At 44.2% G+C, this 16844-nt stretch overlaps 1 protein-coding gene and 1 long non-coding RNA gene across 4 annotated transcripts in view; one reads left to right on the top strand and one right to left on the bottom strand.

The window, feature by feature from the left end:
* The window catches only part of LHFPL2 (LHFPL tetraspan subfamily member 2), a 105122-nt gene extending 95158 nt beyond the window's left edge, over positions 1 to 9964 (bottom strand). Inside the window, exon 1 of one of the 2 annotated variants that reach the window (XM_083465547.1) lies at positions 8804 to 9964. The gene's annotated coding sequence lies outside the window, so the exon portion shown is untranslated. Of the gene's footprint in view, positions 1 to 8005; positions 8067 to 8803 lie in introns of those variants that run through there. The other variant, XM_083465548.1, reaches the window with a different exon arrangement.
* A 754-nt stretch (positions 9965 to 10718) lies between these two features.
* LOC310688783 overlaps positions 10719 to 16844 on the top strand; it is a 90750-nt gene continuing 84624 nt past the window's right edge. The window contains exon 1 of one of the 2 annotated variants that reach the window (XR_014517177.1): positions 10719 to 11268. This is a non-coding gene — a long non-coding RNA (uncharacterized lncRNA). The other variant, XR_014517178.1, reaches the window with a different exon arrangement.

Genomic DNA, 16844 nt, shown 5'->3' on the forward strand with positions numbered 1-16844 from the left:
CTCTGCCCTTTTTCATGACTCCAAAAGGAGTTTATTGTTTTATAGCTGGACTTGCATTCACAAATGTCTAGAGTCAGCATTAAATGTAAGCCCTGCCACTTTCCAGCAGGCCCAGATTCACCAGGCATCAAATGACTTTGGGTGATAGACCTGCCCACCTGTCAACAGTTGCCTGTGGTGAGGTGGGCGGGAGTTTTGTTCTGACTAACCAGACAAATGCAGCCCTCCACCCCTGCTCTACAAAGAAGAACGTGCATGCAAATAATATGCAACAGCATTCCATTGTCTCCCTTGCCTGGAAGAGTAGGTGTGGTGCAAGCAAACCAGGACTGCTCATCTGAAAGACTGACCATGGATTGTTCAACAAACAATGGTTAAAAGAAACTTTGCAACCTTCTTAACTTCTCCCTTGAAACTCAGCTATGCTCTTCATGAAAAACAGAATACAGTGGTACCTTGGGTTACATACGCTTCAGGTTACACACTCGACTAAGCCAGAAATAGTGCTTCAGGTTAAGAACTTTGCTTCAGGATAAGAACAGAAATCATGCTCTGGCGGTGCGGTGGCAGCAGGAGGCCCCATTAGCTAAAGTGTTGCTTCAGGTTAAGAACAGTTTCAGGTTAAGTACGGACCTCCGGAACGAATTAACCCGAGGTACCACTGTAAATAGTAAGAAGGGGGTCATTTTAGGTAAGTAGTAAGCCTTCAATAAGAGAGAAAATCAAAGACGCAATCACATCAGGATGACAATGATCATGGCTCAACACAATACTATTTTCATGATCTAATTTAGCTGTCTTTGGGATTTCTAAAAAGAAAACATTGTAATTTTCAGCAGACATTGACTAACAGGAGCTTAAAACTACAAAGAAAACAAATTGAAGGCTTTTGGCTCAGTAAATCCGAAAATGTGTGTATATCTCTGAGTAAATCACTAGCTCTTCAGAGGCATCTTTGCAATTTCTGCAACTTAGATACACAAAAAGAAAAGGCATTTCTTCAGCACAATGTATTGCATCAACTTGCATTGATCAACAGGAAGTTAGCACTTGTTCCAACTTGGAACTCACAAAAGCTCTCAGAATTCTCTTCTGAAGAAACTATGTAAGAATTCACTTTTTCAGTAAGAGAAGGTTTGTAGATCATTCCACATGGTGAATCTGTATTGCAGTTTTATGAAACATAATTCAACCTATGATGCACAACACCTGTAAAAGTGCTTGACCCAGCCCTCCAATATGAGCAAAACCACCATAACAATGTGTCTCCTATTCTCAATAACCCACAGAGCATGACAATCAATGGTATAAAAATAATCTGAGTCTCACTCCTCTTGCCTCTCTTCATTAAAGAAGGTAAGCAATCAATGCATCCAATATTGTTTTAGTGTCAAACCCTAGCCTGGAGCCAGACTGAAATGGGTACAGACAATCAATTCTCAAGGTATTCATCCCAAAAGGTGTATTTGCAACTAGGTAACGGTTGTTGCATTCTACAGAGTCAAGTAAGTGTTTCTTCAGGATTGGGCTCACCGCTGCCTCCTTCAGAACGGCCTGAACCATTTTCTCTCTTAAAGAGGCATTGGTCACATCCTGGACTTACCTAATTATTTCACTTCAGCTTGACAAAAGTTGCCAAGATAGGAAAGGCTCAAGAATATTGGTAGTAAGCTGAACCTCTCCTAAAACCTCATCCACATTCTCAGGCTGAAATTAATTCCATCTAGCCTAAACTGTTCCCAGCTAACCAGGCTAGATTATTCTCTCCAGAGGAGCTGTAACAATGATGGATTCATCTTCACAATGGAGCAACTAGAAGACCACTGTTTTCTGGCCAGGTATAACTTGTCAAATCAAATCAAATCCCTTTATTGGCATCACAGTATAAAACTTTTCAGGTCACTGGGATAATTAAAAGGACAAGAGTGAAGCTGTTGAGGACATAAGGTCACACTGTGATCGTGTGCACATAGATATTTTGCTTCGCCCTGTCAGTTCCCTGAGAGGATGGTTTGTTGGGAAGCTCTTTGGGTAAAATTGTGGCTAATAAGGAAGCTTCTAAAGCAGTGATAGCTTTGTCCTGATCTGCCAGGAGAAACCTCATTTGACTTCTTCTCAGAGTTTTAGGCCAGAGGTCCAACATTTTGCTCAGCATCAGTTGGTGAGGTCTACTGTGTAGAGAGCAATCTAAGAGGATGTGGTCCATTGAATCAGGTACTTCTTGGTTGCAGGCACACAGACAGGCTTGATATGAGGTATATGAGAAACTACCTTTGGTCACTGCAGAAGGGAAAGCATTTAATCTTGCGAGAATAAAGGCTCTTCAGTGGGAAGGGAGTAGTAGATCCTTTAGATATTTGGCACAGATTCTGTAGGGTGTTGTAATACATAAGGCCTCAGGAGAACAGGATCTCAGAGTATGAGGTAACAAGCGCTGTCTTTCGTGGTCGTAGAGCCGCTGCTTGTAATGAACTCATTCTGGGACTACAACAAAATTTTGGTCATTGGACCTATCTTGAAGGAATTGCATTTTCTCAGTTATATAGGAAGACTATGCTAGTTCCTAAAAATGGTCATTCTGAACACTGGCTGTACAACTGCAACAGTTCGCTGGTGGCTGCATCCCATACTTCCTCTTACCCTGTTCCTTAGGCTTGGAGCTGCTTAGATCTGTTTTCTGCATAGAAACAATCTTAAGTGCCATGAAAATGAAACATGGGGAAGTACATCACATAGCTTTTTCCAAGAGCCAAACATGTAGATCAAAGTTCTAGAAGTGGATCCAGATGTCATGGATCTTCTTTCAACAATGTTATAGTGTCTAAAAATGCTTTCAGTCAGGCTGGCAGATTGCCTGTGTAACTTCCACAGAGCTCCTGGTAGCCATATCCCAAGCTTTTTATTCATGCTCCAGTCTTGGTTTTGGCTAGTAATTTTGTTCTGTAATTGGGGAGCATAGAACCAGGGTAGAAGAACACTGTGATATGTTCAGGTGCTGCAATTTGGCATGTACGCTATCCTGGAGCCAATTGCCCTGGCTGGGTTTAGAATTTCTCACTAAATGCCACCAACAGGTCTTATGTGGATCTGACCTAGACCATATCCATACCACAAGCATTAGTTTCTTGATTCTCAAGGGCTTGAAAAACTTGGTCCCCAAGGGATACCATGGTGCAGATGCAAGCTCCCAATTTGCCAGTGAATTAGCTACTTACAGCTACATGGAGAATGTTCATGTCTTCTAGAAACAAATGAGATTCAGTTTCTTGCCACTAGGTTTTATTGGCTACCAAGAACATTAACTCTTGACTGACTGCACTTCTTATGTATATTAGATGGTTGCCTTATCTGTGCAACAGTGCACAGGAAAGTACATTGCTATGGTATCACTTTTTAATTGTGACTTTTCAAGTTCTGGCTTTTTCTTTGCATGCCATATTTCTTTTATTCCTGAGTCCTGTCTTGGTTTCCAATAAATCTTCACATGTGTTTCTTCAACGGATGAATCTCTTTCTAAGTTAACCACTACCTTGAGCCAAACTCCATGTCCTTTTTTGGACCTCATGTTTGCAGACATTCCTCTTCAGCTGTTTTTATTTATTTACATTTACATTCCGCCTTTCTTCCATCATGGAAGCAAGGTGGTGTACGTGTGGTTCTCCAATTGTCACCCTCTCAAGCAATGACTACACCCCAAGCTGCTTAGCTTCAGCAAGGTAGTGGCTCCATGTGCCTTCAAACCACGTCCTAGGACCTGTGAATGTCAGTCCCTGCCAGTGGTTTCTGCTGTTGTGTTCAAAATGTTCTAGAGTCTTTGACTATGAGGATCGCTACGAGTCTCAATAAAGCAAGCACCAAGCAGGTTCCAGCCATTCATCACAAACACTCTATTTTGTGTTAACTGTGTCAAGAAAGTAATGAGAATTTGGCACAAGAATAAAGCAGTACACCCTTCAAGCAACCCAAAAAGGATAAAAGGAAGTAAATACAGAGTCAATAATATCTCACACTTATCTCCACCTTCTGGCCATATGCAACTGGAGGAAGACACAGATAATAAAAGCATGTGTTTTACAATTCACTTCCCCATAAAACTGAGAGGCTGTTTCCCCCTGCTTGCTCTTCCAAAAGCCTCTTGATTTGTTTCTAGATAGGTATGACATACCAAGTCTTATATGCTAGCATACCCCTTAATGAATTAACCAAAAGGAAAATTCATATGCATTCAGTGATACTGCAAGAAGTGGCACGGCTGTTAAGGAATGGGTCACCCACAGCTGTCTACTTAAGGCTGAATGAAACCAGTTCTGTTAATTTACAGAAGGCATGGCTATGATTACATTAAGGCATATTCACCAGATCAACATACAAAGTAACCATTTCAGCTACATTTCAGGCTAGAAAAAGGTTTTCACTACACCTGTCCTAATTATGGCCACAATGAAAAACGGGGATAAACTGCAGTAAACTTCCGAATGGGCCATTTTTGTGAAGATGTTACAATATAATTGCTGTTGAAAGTCAAAATTAAAGTTAAAATGAACTATACTTATTTGAGGCTCATCAATGTTAAAGGTGTAACTTGCACCTGTAATTCATTCCTGGGACATTTTGTGTTGTGAAATGAAAAGATGCAATGAGTAAATATGAAAGGAGTGTTCAATAAATATACATCTTCCTCTGTATACATATTGCCTCCTGTGTTGTAGCTGGAATTTCACACATCAATGAATATTAATAATGCTATGAATGTTAATAATTAATGTTTGTAATGCTACACACAGTCGCCCTTCAACTGAACTTTGATAAAGTTTTCCTGTTTTTCTGGATTTATCTCCAACAGTGACAAAGGATTACTAGAAATCACGGCACTTCCTACCAAACAAAGATTATATCCTCATGGGAAGCTATTCTGCTCTTGAAGCATTTTTGTGCCTAGTGAAAATTGTGACATCACACCTTGAAGGCAGGCAGAGATGAAATATGCAGGGAAAACGAATGCCCTAATTGTGACTTGCGTCATTGCATTAAGTTGATTCATAATCCTCATGGATGTGTGTATATCACAGTTCCTTACTAGCAGGGCTTTTTTTCAGAACTTACCCAAACGCAGTTCCAGCACCTCTCAGGTGGGCGCCATTACCATTATATGAGAACAAGGGAGACTTTCGTGGTGGTTTCCAGCATCTCTTTTTCTAGAAAAATAGCACTGCTTACTAGTGCAGAATAAGGAGTGCCCTATCCACTTTTGACTGAGGTCCCATCCAAGGCTGGCCCAAGGCATTTTGTTGCCTGAAGCAAATGGTGAGAAGTCACCTCCTTCCAGTCCCATCTATCCCTGTCCCCTACGAGTTTGAAGCCCCACCTCCACCAATATTACTCCTAAGAAAATGGAAGAAAATGAAAATGATTATCCCTACTTTAACTCATGCTACTATAAAAACATGAATGAAAAGTGTGCAGGCAAATGCCTATTGAAATCTCAGAAGCCAGAGAGGGTGACTTCAGGGGTGGAAGAAATAAGAAAATAAGAAAAATGTGTATATTTCCCCAATGTTTATTATTTAAAAGGACACATTAGGTAGGTAGGTAGGTAGGTAGGTAGATGAATACTTTGGCATCAGTGCACAACATTTATGCCTTACTGTGCAGACTCACAAGGTGCTAGCAGAAGAGTAGCTCAAAGCATGTGTGCCTTGTGAGGATCAGGTGTTTTTTCATGCAAATTGAAAAGAGGAACTGCACAGGTAGAAAGAGCAGCCAAGAATGCTACCACTTCCCATAGTCTGGTACAAACCACAGAATTCCATTCCAAAATAAAAATAAGGCAAAAAGCAGGATGGCTTGTCTGTTGGCCCTTTTTTTAATCACAGGAGCACATAGCCATAAGGGAACCAGAACAAAACCTGTGTTTTCATTATAGCAAAGGAAATTTCATCAAACTTTTAACATCTCTGCAAAACAAGCTACACCTACCAAATCCCCTCTTATGGACATATGCTATACTGGAGCTCTGTCCTCCTTTACGTGTATTCAACCTGTGGAACTCTTCAGTCCAGAAGACAGCTTCAACATTTGTAAAAGGGGATTTCCCCACTAGTGTGTGCATGTAAATGAGAGGTAGCAAACATGGTGCCCTCCAGATGTTGATGGACTACAACCAGGGTCAGCCAAAGACATTCTAACACCTGAAGTGGACTGCAAAATGTGTCAAGGAAGAAGGGATGAGGAAAGATCTATGTCAGGAACAAGGGGATGGGGCAGAGTGTTTGTAAGGGGAACTGTTACCCTGGTAGATCCTGCCATCTGAGGCAGTTGCTTCACCTTGACTCATGGGTGGGCCGGCCCTGACTACAATGCTCATCAGCCACAGCCAACATGGTCAGGGGTAATGGGAGCTGTAGTCTAGCAACATCTGGAGAACACTACAGTGGCTACCCCTGATGCAGATGTGCAAACATACACAAGCACATAATAGTAGTGTTTACAGTCCATTCTACACACAAATACAAAGATATGGAGTAAATTTGCTTACTCCTCCTCCTGACCCAATCAGCGAGTAACACAAACATTAGTTGAAAAGTGTCTTGAGAAGTTGCCAACTCCCTGGCAACATTCCTAAGTAGGTATAAGAGCTATGACATTAGATCAATGTTGATGCTTGTAAGAGAACACATTAATGCCAATGTTTTACTTGATATTAGTCCAATTTCCTCCACTGGGGATTAAAATGTATGCTATGTCAAACAGCTCTTCCTAAAATTTCTCTGTGCAACAATGTTATTTATTCTACCCTTTTCCTTCCCAACACTACTAGCCTGTTAAAAAAAGTCTACAAAACAAAAACAGCCACAGTAATAGTAAGCAATAAAAAGTTACTAATAAGCGTCGTCCATCACTACATTTCTTGAAGTGATTAGATTTCATGTTTGTTTATTTGTTTTTAACTCCACATAACAACAGACCACTGTACAACTTTAATAAAATCCCCAATAAACCAGGTCTACTCCATTCAATGCATGTTGCTTTGGTACACAAAAGCTGAATGCAGAGCCAATGAGCAGGTGAAGGACTGCATCCTTCACATGGCATTGGATTGCAATCAAACCCACACTTAAGCCTGCAACCCAATGCACTTACTCCCAAGTAAGAGTGCATTGCATTGCTTACTTAGTGTGCATTAGACTGCATCCTTCATACGGCATTGGCATGCAGTTCCGTCTTAATTTGACAGGACTTATTTTGAGTAAGCAGGCACTGACTCAGAATTCAAAAGAAAAATAAAACTGCAGAAGATGGAACAGATAAAAGTATTGCTCGTTTTGCAGTTCTCTGATTTGTCTTGTGTACTACACTGCTTTTCTAAAACCAGGTTTCTAAGCCAACACTCTTCCTGAAATAATTACACATTTTATTACGCTTCTATGCAAATAGTTACTGCACTTTCCTTACACTAGTAATAACTATACCACAAAACAGGAGATTGATGGGAAGCAACTAATCCAAATGTTAACAATGTAATTCAAGAGGCTCCATACCTTTATGCAAGCAAGTTAAATTAGTGGAACCACCATCTGACCTGTGTTTGTTTTGCACGTCGCCATCATAACAGTTCCCATAAAAATGCAACAGGAACAAGAGAATCAGTTTGGAGAAGCACAGCTACTTGTAAAAATCCCCCTCCCATTATGATGTATGCAGGCAAGAGAGCCGAAAAGAATGCAAGAGTTCTCTCGCACACACATAGGGTGATCAGTATTGCGGAAAGCGCTTCACTCCCAACAAGGGGTGCATGTGAGAAAAGCTAACGGCTCCCTCCCAGCGACCCAACCATTAAGGGTCTCTGGAACGAACAATGCATTCACTCCGGCTTTCATTTTCCACACTGGAAAGCCACAGCAGGCGGCAGAGCAATAAAACGACTGGCAGATTTATCTGCCTGCTTGGTCGGCTGCGGAGACAGATGGGAGGGAAAGGGGCTTCGGCGGCGGCAGCAGCAACAAACCCGGAGTGTTCCAGTGCAGTCAGGACGCAGTCTCGAGGTTTGCTCCAGGCTCCGCAGCTCAGCTACAAGGCCGTAGATGTAGCATCTGCAAAGTTTTGTGCTCTCCCCCAGTAGTGATCTGACCAGTTCCAGTGCTAGAGGCTAAAGTGGATTTGGCGCTGTATGTGTTTAGACGCGCACGTTCCCCTCGTGGTAGGACAGAAACCCTTTTGATCGCCCGCTGCTAAACCTGTTTGTGGGATCCCAGCTTTTCTCTGCAGCTGTTTCCAGGACGCTCCTCCAGCAGATCCTCACTGCCTTTTTTTCTCCCACACCCACACGGTCAGACACCGAAATAACCCGGAAGGCTGCTGGGATTTGGAACGAAGAAGCTGGAAGTTTGAAGACTGCCAGCCGAAGCGTACTTACTTTAAAGCAAAACCCACCGAAATCACTGGAATGGGCTCCCCCAGTTTTGTTTCGCTAAAGAGGAGAGGGTCGTTCTCGCCTGAGCCAGTGGCCAGCAAGGCGCGCGCGAACACGCCAAGGCACACACTTTTCCACACTCAGTTTTCAGGCACGTAGGAAGAGCGGAGCTCCCCCCCCCCCCACTGGCGAGACACGGTCGTCGTGACCCCCCCCCGCCCCTTTATTTTCCTCACATCCAAAGTTGATAAGCACATGGAGGGAAGTTTGCTCCGCAAAAGCCGCCACCATTCCCAGCGCCTCCCTGGCCGGCCAGCCTCTCTCCCTCTCTCTCCCCGCGCAAATCCAATGAATGGAAAGGAAATCCCCTCACGGTCTTCCCCTCGGACTTACCCGACGTCCAAGGGTGCAACTTCGCCGCAGCCGCCTCGCGGGTTTCCCCCGGCTGGTAAATCCCCGGTGCCCGGCAGGAAGCGGCCGTGAGCGCGCTCGCGCTTGGCGTCTCCGCCACCTCAGCCTCTCTCCGGCCACCTCAGCGCGGGCGTCCCCCTCCGTCCTCCCTCCCCTCCGCAGGCCTCAGCGCGGCCAGTCCAGGAGGAGCGGAGGGACCTCGCCTGCTCGGCAGCTTCCCGCGGGAGGGAAGAAGGAGCGGTGTGGAGCGAGGCTGCCTCCTCGCTCGGTCCTGCCCTGGACCAGCCCACTCGACACGGCCGTCCCCCCACCAACGTCTGCCTTCCTCTTCTCTCTCCTCCCAAAACCGATGGATTAAAAGGGGGGACGAGGCCGGCGGCGGAGGAGGAAGGGAGAGTGTTGGAGAGCGATTGGGGCGTCCTGAGGAGAAGCCGCCAGCGATTGCAAGACGAGGACTGTCCCTCACCAAAGGGGAAAGGAGGGCGGTCTGGGAGGGAAGGGCGGGATGCGGGGCCCAAGTCAACGTACGAGGAGGGGGTATCGGGGTCGAGGGACAAAAAGGAGGAGCACACGGGGAACAAGTGTCAAGGTAGTTTTCCTCTGTTGGATGGGAATATTATATTCATGTACACACATTCACACACTTTGGCGCACGGCAAGAATTGCGAAGCTCGAAGAAGACCCGCGGGGATAGAGGTGGGGGCGCCCCATGACTTCTTGTCGTGGGGTCAGGGAGCGAGGTTCCTGAGGTAAAATGTGAGGCTTCGTGAGGGGGGGAAAGTGGGCGCAAGTTTGAAGTCTGAGGGGTGATACGCGCAGCTTCCCTTCTCCCCGAGACATGGAAGTGTTCCTTTCATCTGTTTGTCACGACGTTGTAAAAAAGGAAAACGAGGATGGAAAACCTTTCAAGGGAAAAATATACACATGCCTTCTGTCTGTACAGATGTGTGTGTGTGTGGTGTACAGAAAGAGGCAAAAACGATAGGAGTGCGTGAGGTAATGGTGAAGGTATCTTTCTGAGGGAGATTTCGTCAGGTGGTGTAAAAAGATCAGGGGGGGCAGGATGAGGGCAGATGTAAGGCATCGCAGTCCCTGCGGGAATACACGTGGGAAATGCCTTCCCACGTGAAAGCGGAACAGCCCATCCGAGGAGAGACTACGCCGCGAAGGAGCAGCCGCGCCAGGCTCCTGACTCGGAGCGGCGAAGCGCAGGGTTTGGTCAGCAGCGAGGCTGCCCCGCGCTGCGAGCCAAGGCAGAGCGTCCCAAGAGGCGGGGGACGAGGTCAGCGGCTGTGTGTGTTGATAGGAGGGAGGCCCCACGGCTCCCAGCAGCGGGCGGGGCGGAGTGAGCGTGGCAGACACAATAAAGGGTTCATGCATGGAGCAAGGCTGGGGCGGGCGGGAGGAAGAAAGGCCCGCGTGCCGCGGGGGATACGGAACTCCCCGTCTCTGCTGCTCATTACGAGGGAGGGACGGAGAGGGGACAGCAAGGCCGACAAAGCAAACGGTCGCGTTGAAACTGGCCTCGGGGGAAACCCAGCACTGGGCAGAAGAAGAGGCTTCTGCGGGAGGCGAGGGAGTTCCCGCCAAGCCCAGCTACTTTTTGGCGCGCGCGCTCTCTCTCGCTCGCTCTCCCTCCCTGCTTGATGTGTGTGAGTGAGTGAAAGAGACGTTAATGGTACTACTAGCTTGGTGCCTCCCTGCCGAAGACGCAGCCAAAAGCACCAAACGGAAACCGAGTGCAGTGCTGAGCAGCAGTCGTGTCCCTGGGATAGAAAGGGAATTATTGGACACCCTCCTCGCCTGTCTCAGCAAGCAAAGCATGAGATTGCGCCTCAGAGGAAGAGGAAAAATATAACACGGCACTGTGTTCTCTCTCTCTCTCTCTCTCTGTGTGTGTGTGTGTGTATACATTGTGTGCTATGATCCTGTTGGTGGTTTGCTGTTGTGCCCTGATAAGTCTCAGTATTTTATGGGTTATTAAAAAAAAAGACACCTGTTGAGCGAATAAATTGAAACTTGGCATACATAAGCCACCCAATGAGGCCTACAAATGTGGCAGAACTGGGCCTATCTTTTATTTATGTAAGAATTTACATACTGCTTGATTGTAAAACACACAAACACAAAATTCTAAGCCATTTACAACTATTCTAAGTGGTTTAAAACAATAAACATTGCCTGTAACAGTGCTGGAAATGGACAAATTCACTTTTTTAAGTTTTGAAAAGGAGTATCATATATTTCTTTCCAATTTTGGTGAAAACTGATGTACAGTGGTACCTCGGGTTACAGACACTTCAGGTTACAGACGCTTCAGGTTACAGACTCCACTAACCCAGAAATAGTACCTCAGGTTAAGAACTTTACCTCAGGATGAGAACAGAAATCATGCTGTGGCGATGCGGCGGCAGCGGGAGGCCCCATTAGCTAAAGCGGTACCTCAGGTTAAGAACAGTTTCAGGTTAAGAACGGACCTCCAGAAAGAATTAAGTTCTTAACCCGAGGTACCGCTGTAGTTTATTTGGACTTATTTAGAAACCAAATCTTTCATTGGTTTGGTGAAGTTTTGAGTGGCCATTCAAAAGTCATTAAGGTTTTCCTGTCCCTTTAAAATCTATGGCTGCAACTATTAGCAAAATAAGGCAGTGCATGCACAGTTTAATTTTTGAACTGAGAATTTTGCCAGCACACCAGTGTTTACAGAGGGAGCCGCCAAGCGGGTGCTCTATGCAATGTCTGTTCATTCAGTTATGGGATATAACAGTGTGGTACAGTTTCTAGTTAAGGGGTCACCAATTTTGGGGAGCCTCATGATATCTTTCTTTGGGGCTCTGGATTACCTGAGAAACTACTGAGAGATGAGGATGGGGTGGTGGAGCTGTCCTCCCAACAGAGGCATTGCAGCCGCTTACCTAGAAGGTGTTGGGGTGGGGCAGATTGGTTCAGTGTTCAGTGTAAAACAAGTTACTTCGTATTCTAAGTATGGGTGCAATCCTATCCTGAAGTTTCATAGGCTGTCACTGCAGTGGCAGAGAGGAGCCTATATTCATGGAATTACAGTAGTACCTCAGGTTACAGACGCTTCAGGTTACAGACGCTTCAGGTTACAGACTCCGCTAACCCAGAAATAGTACCTTGGGTTAAGAACTTTGCTACAGGATGAGAACAGAAATTGCGCGGCAGTGGGAGGCCCCATTAGCTAAAGTGGTGCTTCAGGTTAAGAACAGTTTCAGGTTACGAACGGACCTCCGGAATGAATTGAAGTTCTTAACCCGAGGTACCACTGTAAATGTCGGCAGGTGAATCCTTCCCTCTCACAGTGCTTGTATGTTTCCACCGGAGGAGGAATAGGACACAGTGGAAGTTCTACCAGCATCAGTTGTGTGCCCCCTTGTCCCCGATGATAGATTTGCAGCCATAGGATTGGTAGCACAGTTGGTAGAGCATGAGACTTTTAATCTTGGGGTTGTGGGTTCAAGCCCCACATTGGGCAAAAGAGTCTTGCATTGCAGGGGGTTAGACTAAATTTACCCTCATGGTCCCTTCCAACTCTACAATCCTATGATTCTACGGTTGCTCGATCCATGCATTTTATTACGCTGCTTCAAAATAATTGTGCATTGTGTTATTCATCGCAACTGGACCAATAAGAGTTAAAAGAAACCCTTGGAAATGAGGTTAGTGTAAACAACCAGATAATATATCATGCTGAACATTTTACTGCGACTAGCTTCGGTTTTTCTGTTGTAGACATTGATGCTGCAATGGGATACACCGTAACACTGCCAAATGCTTCCCAGTATTATTAAATTTAACTTCACCACTCATCTACAGAGAATTATTAAGTTTCAAATAGAAACTAATTATTCTGGTCTGTCTCAGGGCCGATTCTGACATAATGTCTTTCCCCCCACCCACCCCCAACAGCTGAATATAGCAGAATACTCTCAGAGGAACATATGTGAAGGGGGTGAATACTATGTCAGATTGAAAAATCCACATGTATTTTGCTGAAAAAGATCTGCGAGCAGGAAATTAAATTCCTAACCGCTCTAGCAGTATTATGCAAAATAATAAAACAGCAAGGAGTTTGTAAATACCCCATAGTAATAACTTAAGTGTCCGCAATATATCTGCTGATTTCATGCCATAATCCAAACAAGTGTGTTCAACTATTTTGTGCTGTTGCCTTGTTCTTCTCTATAAGAATTAGAACAACTGCGTTCAAACAAATGCATTGGAAGGGTCAGCACACGACTAGATTGAGGCCTTTCTTTCCTCCTTTCCCTCTTTTCCACTAGCATTTGGTTGTTCTCATACTGTATAAGGGTTTAGCACCTACGGCGATAGCATTCGTGTCAGTACCTCCTATGACACCCTCGTGAAAGAGGTCAGCAAATATTGCCTCAAAAATCTACAATGCATGAGAAACTACATTTTTTCCACTCACTGGCACAGGTGTAGCCTCTCTTACATTGAACAGCTGCTCAAACAGGCCCACATTTCATTGGAAAGCTGGGATTGGAAATTTATGCTCTCTTCCATTCTGCACAGATAACTGCAAAGGCTCTTTTCTGTGGTAGCCAGTGTAGGTGCCTTTTTCTGCATTGCCGAGTGGACTGATGCAGGGGCAAGTCAGTCAGCACCATCTGGGCGGCTTCCAACAAAATATTAAAAACAATACAGCATCAGACATTAAAAACTTCCCTAAACAGTTGTCTTTTAAAAGTAAAATAGTTGTTTATTGCCTTGACATCTGCTGGAAGGGCGTTCCACAGGGCAGGCGCCACTACCGAGAAGGCCCTCTGCCTGGTTCCCTGTAACTTGGCTTCTCGCAGTGAGGGAACCGCCAGAAGGCCCTTGGCGCTGGACCTCAGTGTCCGGGCTGGATGATGGGGATAGAGATGCTCCTTCAGGTATACAGGACCGAGGCCATTTAGGGCTTTAGAGGTCAGCACCAACACTTTGAATTGTGCTTGGAAACGTACTTTTATCTCTTTCTATGCATTTAGATGTGGCAGCCAATTCCTGATGTGCAGCCACATAGCAGCTGTTTTGTGGCTGGTGCCCATGACAGTTTCTAAAAGTTTCAAGAGTGCCTGTTGGCCCCAGAAGCTTGTGCTATAGCATCTAAGCTATTAATTTCAACTGGAGGCCAAGGAGGCATCTCCATATGACCCCAACCTATAAATGCTTCCTGCAAATAACACATTATTTCTGTCTACAGATTGAACAAATAATAGCAATTTAGTTGATAATTGGCACAAATTGTCTTTTCTCTATAGCTACATGTTTCAGGTGCATGGAAGTGACTTCCATGTGCACAGAAATTATGTTTTGTATTTGATGTTGATATTAACCTGCTGGTACCTAGATAAAAATTGTCTACAAAATAATGTTTTTACATGCATCTTGTTCTAGAATGCATTTATAGTTAAATAACACATGACAGCCTGCCTAGATAGTTCCCACTTTTTATTTCTATGATAAAAACAAGTCCCTGGATGGGTAATTGGACCATACACCATGACTCTCAGCTAAAGACCTGACACATCATGTACATGTGCATTTCCCCAACACCTGTAGAAAAGGACATGCAGTAGCAACATTTTTTGGTTATATCTATATTGAACTATTGTTACATGCTCTAGGTGGGTCTATCTTTAAAGACTGAAAACCACAGCTGCTTCAGAATGCTGCTGCCAGGTTGTTGACAGGGATCCATTGTTCAAAGCATGTGATTCTGCAGCTATTTAATCTGCAGTGACTCCTGGTATGTTTATGAGTTTGATGCAAAGTGGTTGCTGTCACCATTGTGGTTTGTTTCCGGGGTATTTGAAGGACTACCTGTTCGCACTTGATTCTGCCAGCCGGTTAAAGTTTGAGGAAGATCTGCTCTGTATTTTCACCACTATCTAAATTGTGATTAGTGAATACACATGTTTTATGTTGTGGCTTTGATGATGTCAGTCACATCCAGATAATTTAGTGAAGATGATTAAAGAACAGAACTTTAAAGCTTTCCAGAGCCATTTGAGAAATAAACTTGCGTTCAACAATTAGAGAGAAGAAAGAGATTCAGAAACCAGGAGAGAGAGAGAGAGAGAGAAATGTATATAGTATGAAATTGCCATTAAAATGCAAGGTAGCAATAGGTAATACATCAAATAATGTAAATGTAAATTTATTTACTTAAGATAATAAATTACAGAACTATTTAAGGTTAACCAGTTCACCTTTTTAAAAAGAACAAAAGTACTTTTTCTGAAGAAAAATACAGAATTTCTGAAGTTATTTTGAAGACTCTGAGAACTTATTGTAAAATGCTAGAATGAATTAAGGCACCTATAAATGAATGCTAGAGGTGTTTTTGGAGTTTATCTGGGGGAGGGAGAAAGAAAGTTGAGTCAAGTTCAAGGAAAAAACTCCAGCTGTAATGTCCTGCTACTTTCTATGTTGCACCTTAATGCAATAAATTGTAGCTTAGAATAAGGCTGCATACACACAAGAATTTATTATAGACTCAATGAAGATTGTGTATGGACTACCTAGAAAAAACATGTACTCAATCTAGATCCATTGTATATTTTTTGCCCCTGAAAAGTGCTTCTTGAGAAACTGGTTTCATTCCAAGAATAAAAGCGCATTGTGGATTGATTCTGCTTTACCTCACAGTGTGTTCATTTGGAAAGAGAGATCTAAGTAGTCCCAGCAGTGTGTCCACATCTGCCCAATGACATTGTGGGTGGGCATATACCAATAATCGTCCACCCGGGGCATGTGCAGGGAGTAAAAATGTGCAGATAACCTAATTAAGGGGAGGGTTTTCAAATATGTATCAAGTAACTACACCCATCCTTGTGGACAGCAGGATCTATAATCCATCTAGATTTAAAGCAGGATGTTGAAGACAAGCACAAGTGATTCTGGAGTGAGAAAAACAACATTTTTGTGCTATTAACAGGTTTGTGTGTACACAGCCTGAACACTCTAAGGCGGAATCTGTTACTGACTTTGCCAGCCATTTAGGATGCAAAAGGCTGACACTTCCACACAGCTGCTTTGAGCTGTTTATACACTGTGAAAATGGGCTCTGTAACAACTGCTAGTGTGCAACCTCTGGCCTTCAAACAACAGACTTTTATCCACATAGATGGGCAATGATGTAATTTGAGACAATTCACAAAACCCTAAGCTACTCTGTGGGACAATGGGAGCTTTTCATTCCTGTTCTTCATTTAGCGTGTATGAGCCATTCTGGTCAATTTGCAGTTGTGGACTATGTCAATCTTTATTTCTACCAAGCAGTATTCCAAAGGCTTGTTAAACTGATTTTTACCCTAGACAAGTATAAACTTGTCTTTTGGAAATATGTCCTATTGATATAAATGGAACACACTCCCCCTAAACAGTTCACCATAATAGTCATCAACTCAGTCCTAAATATATATATATAAACTGGTCAAATCCCACAAGAGATATTTTCATGCAGAATGAAGACTCTTCATGCACAGCTGATCAAAATGGAGACACATATCCACATTGCAGTGTTCAGTTGGGGGCCCAATGAATTGCATGGATGGTGCTTTGAACATGCAGTGAAGATACAGCTATAAAGCAAGAGAAAAGTTTTCCTGGCATATATCTGCGTATCTCTCAGTGTGTGCAACTAGACCACCAGCTAAAATGGACAGTGGTTAGATATTATAAGTGTGTGTGAAGTATGCATCATGTCACCTTTTAACTGCTTTGGCAAATTGCTACCTGCCAGGACTGGCCCACCCATTAGGCAAGGTGAGGTGAGGCAGCTGCCTCAGGCAACAGGATCCATAGCAGCAAAAGATCCAGCCTCTAAGGAATGCATTACCTGCTGGTGCCGCTGCTGCTGCTGCAGAAACGATGACTGTGGCTCGCTCCGGGGAGGCCAGATCTGCCCTACTGCCGCCTCTGCAGCCTAAAACAGACAGTCTGCCTTGTGCTCTGGCTCCTCCTCTCGAGCTTGCAAACCATTTCCCCCCTG

This window comes from Podarcis liolepis, assembly GCF_965112155.1.
Source record: "Podarcis liolepis genome assembly, chromosome: 11".
In the NCBI taxonomy this organism is placed as follows: Eukaryota; Metazoa; Chordata; class Lepidosauria; order Squamata; family Lacertidae; genus Podarcis; species Podarcis liolepis.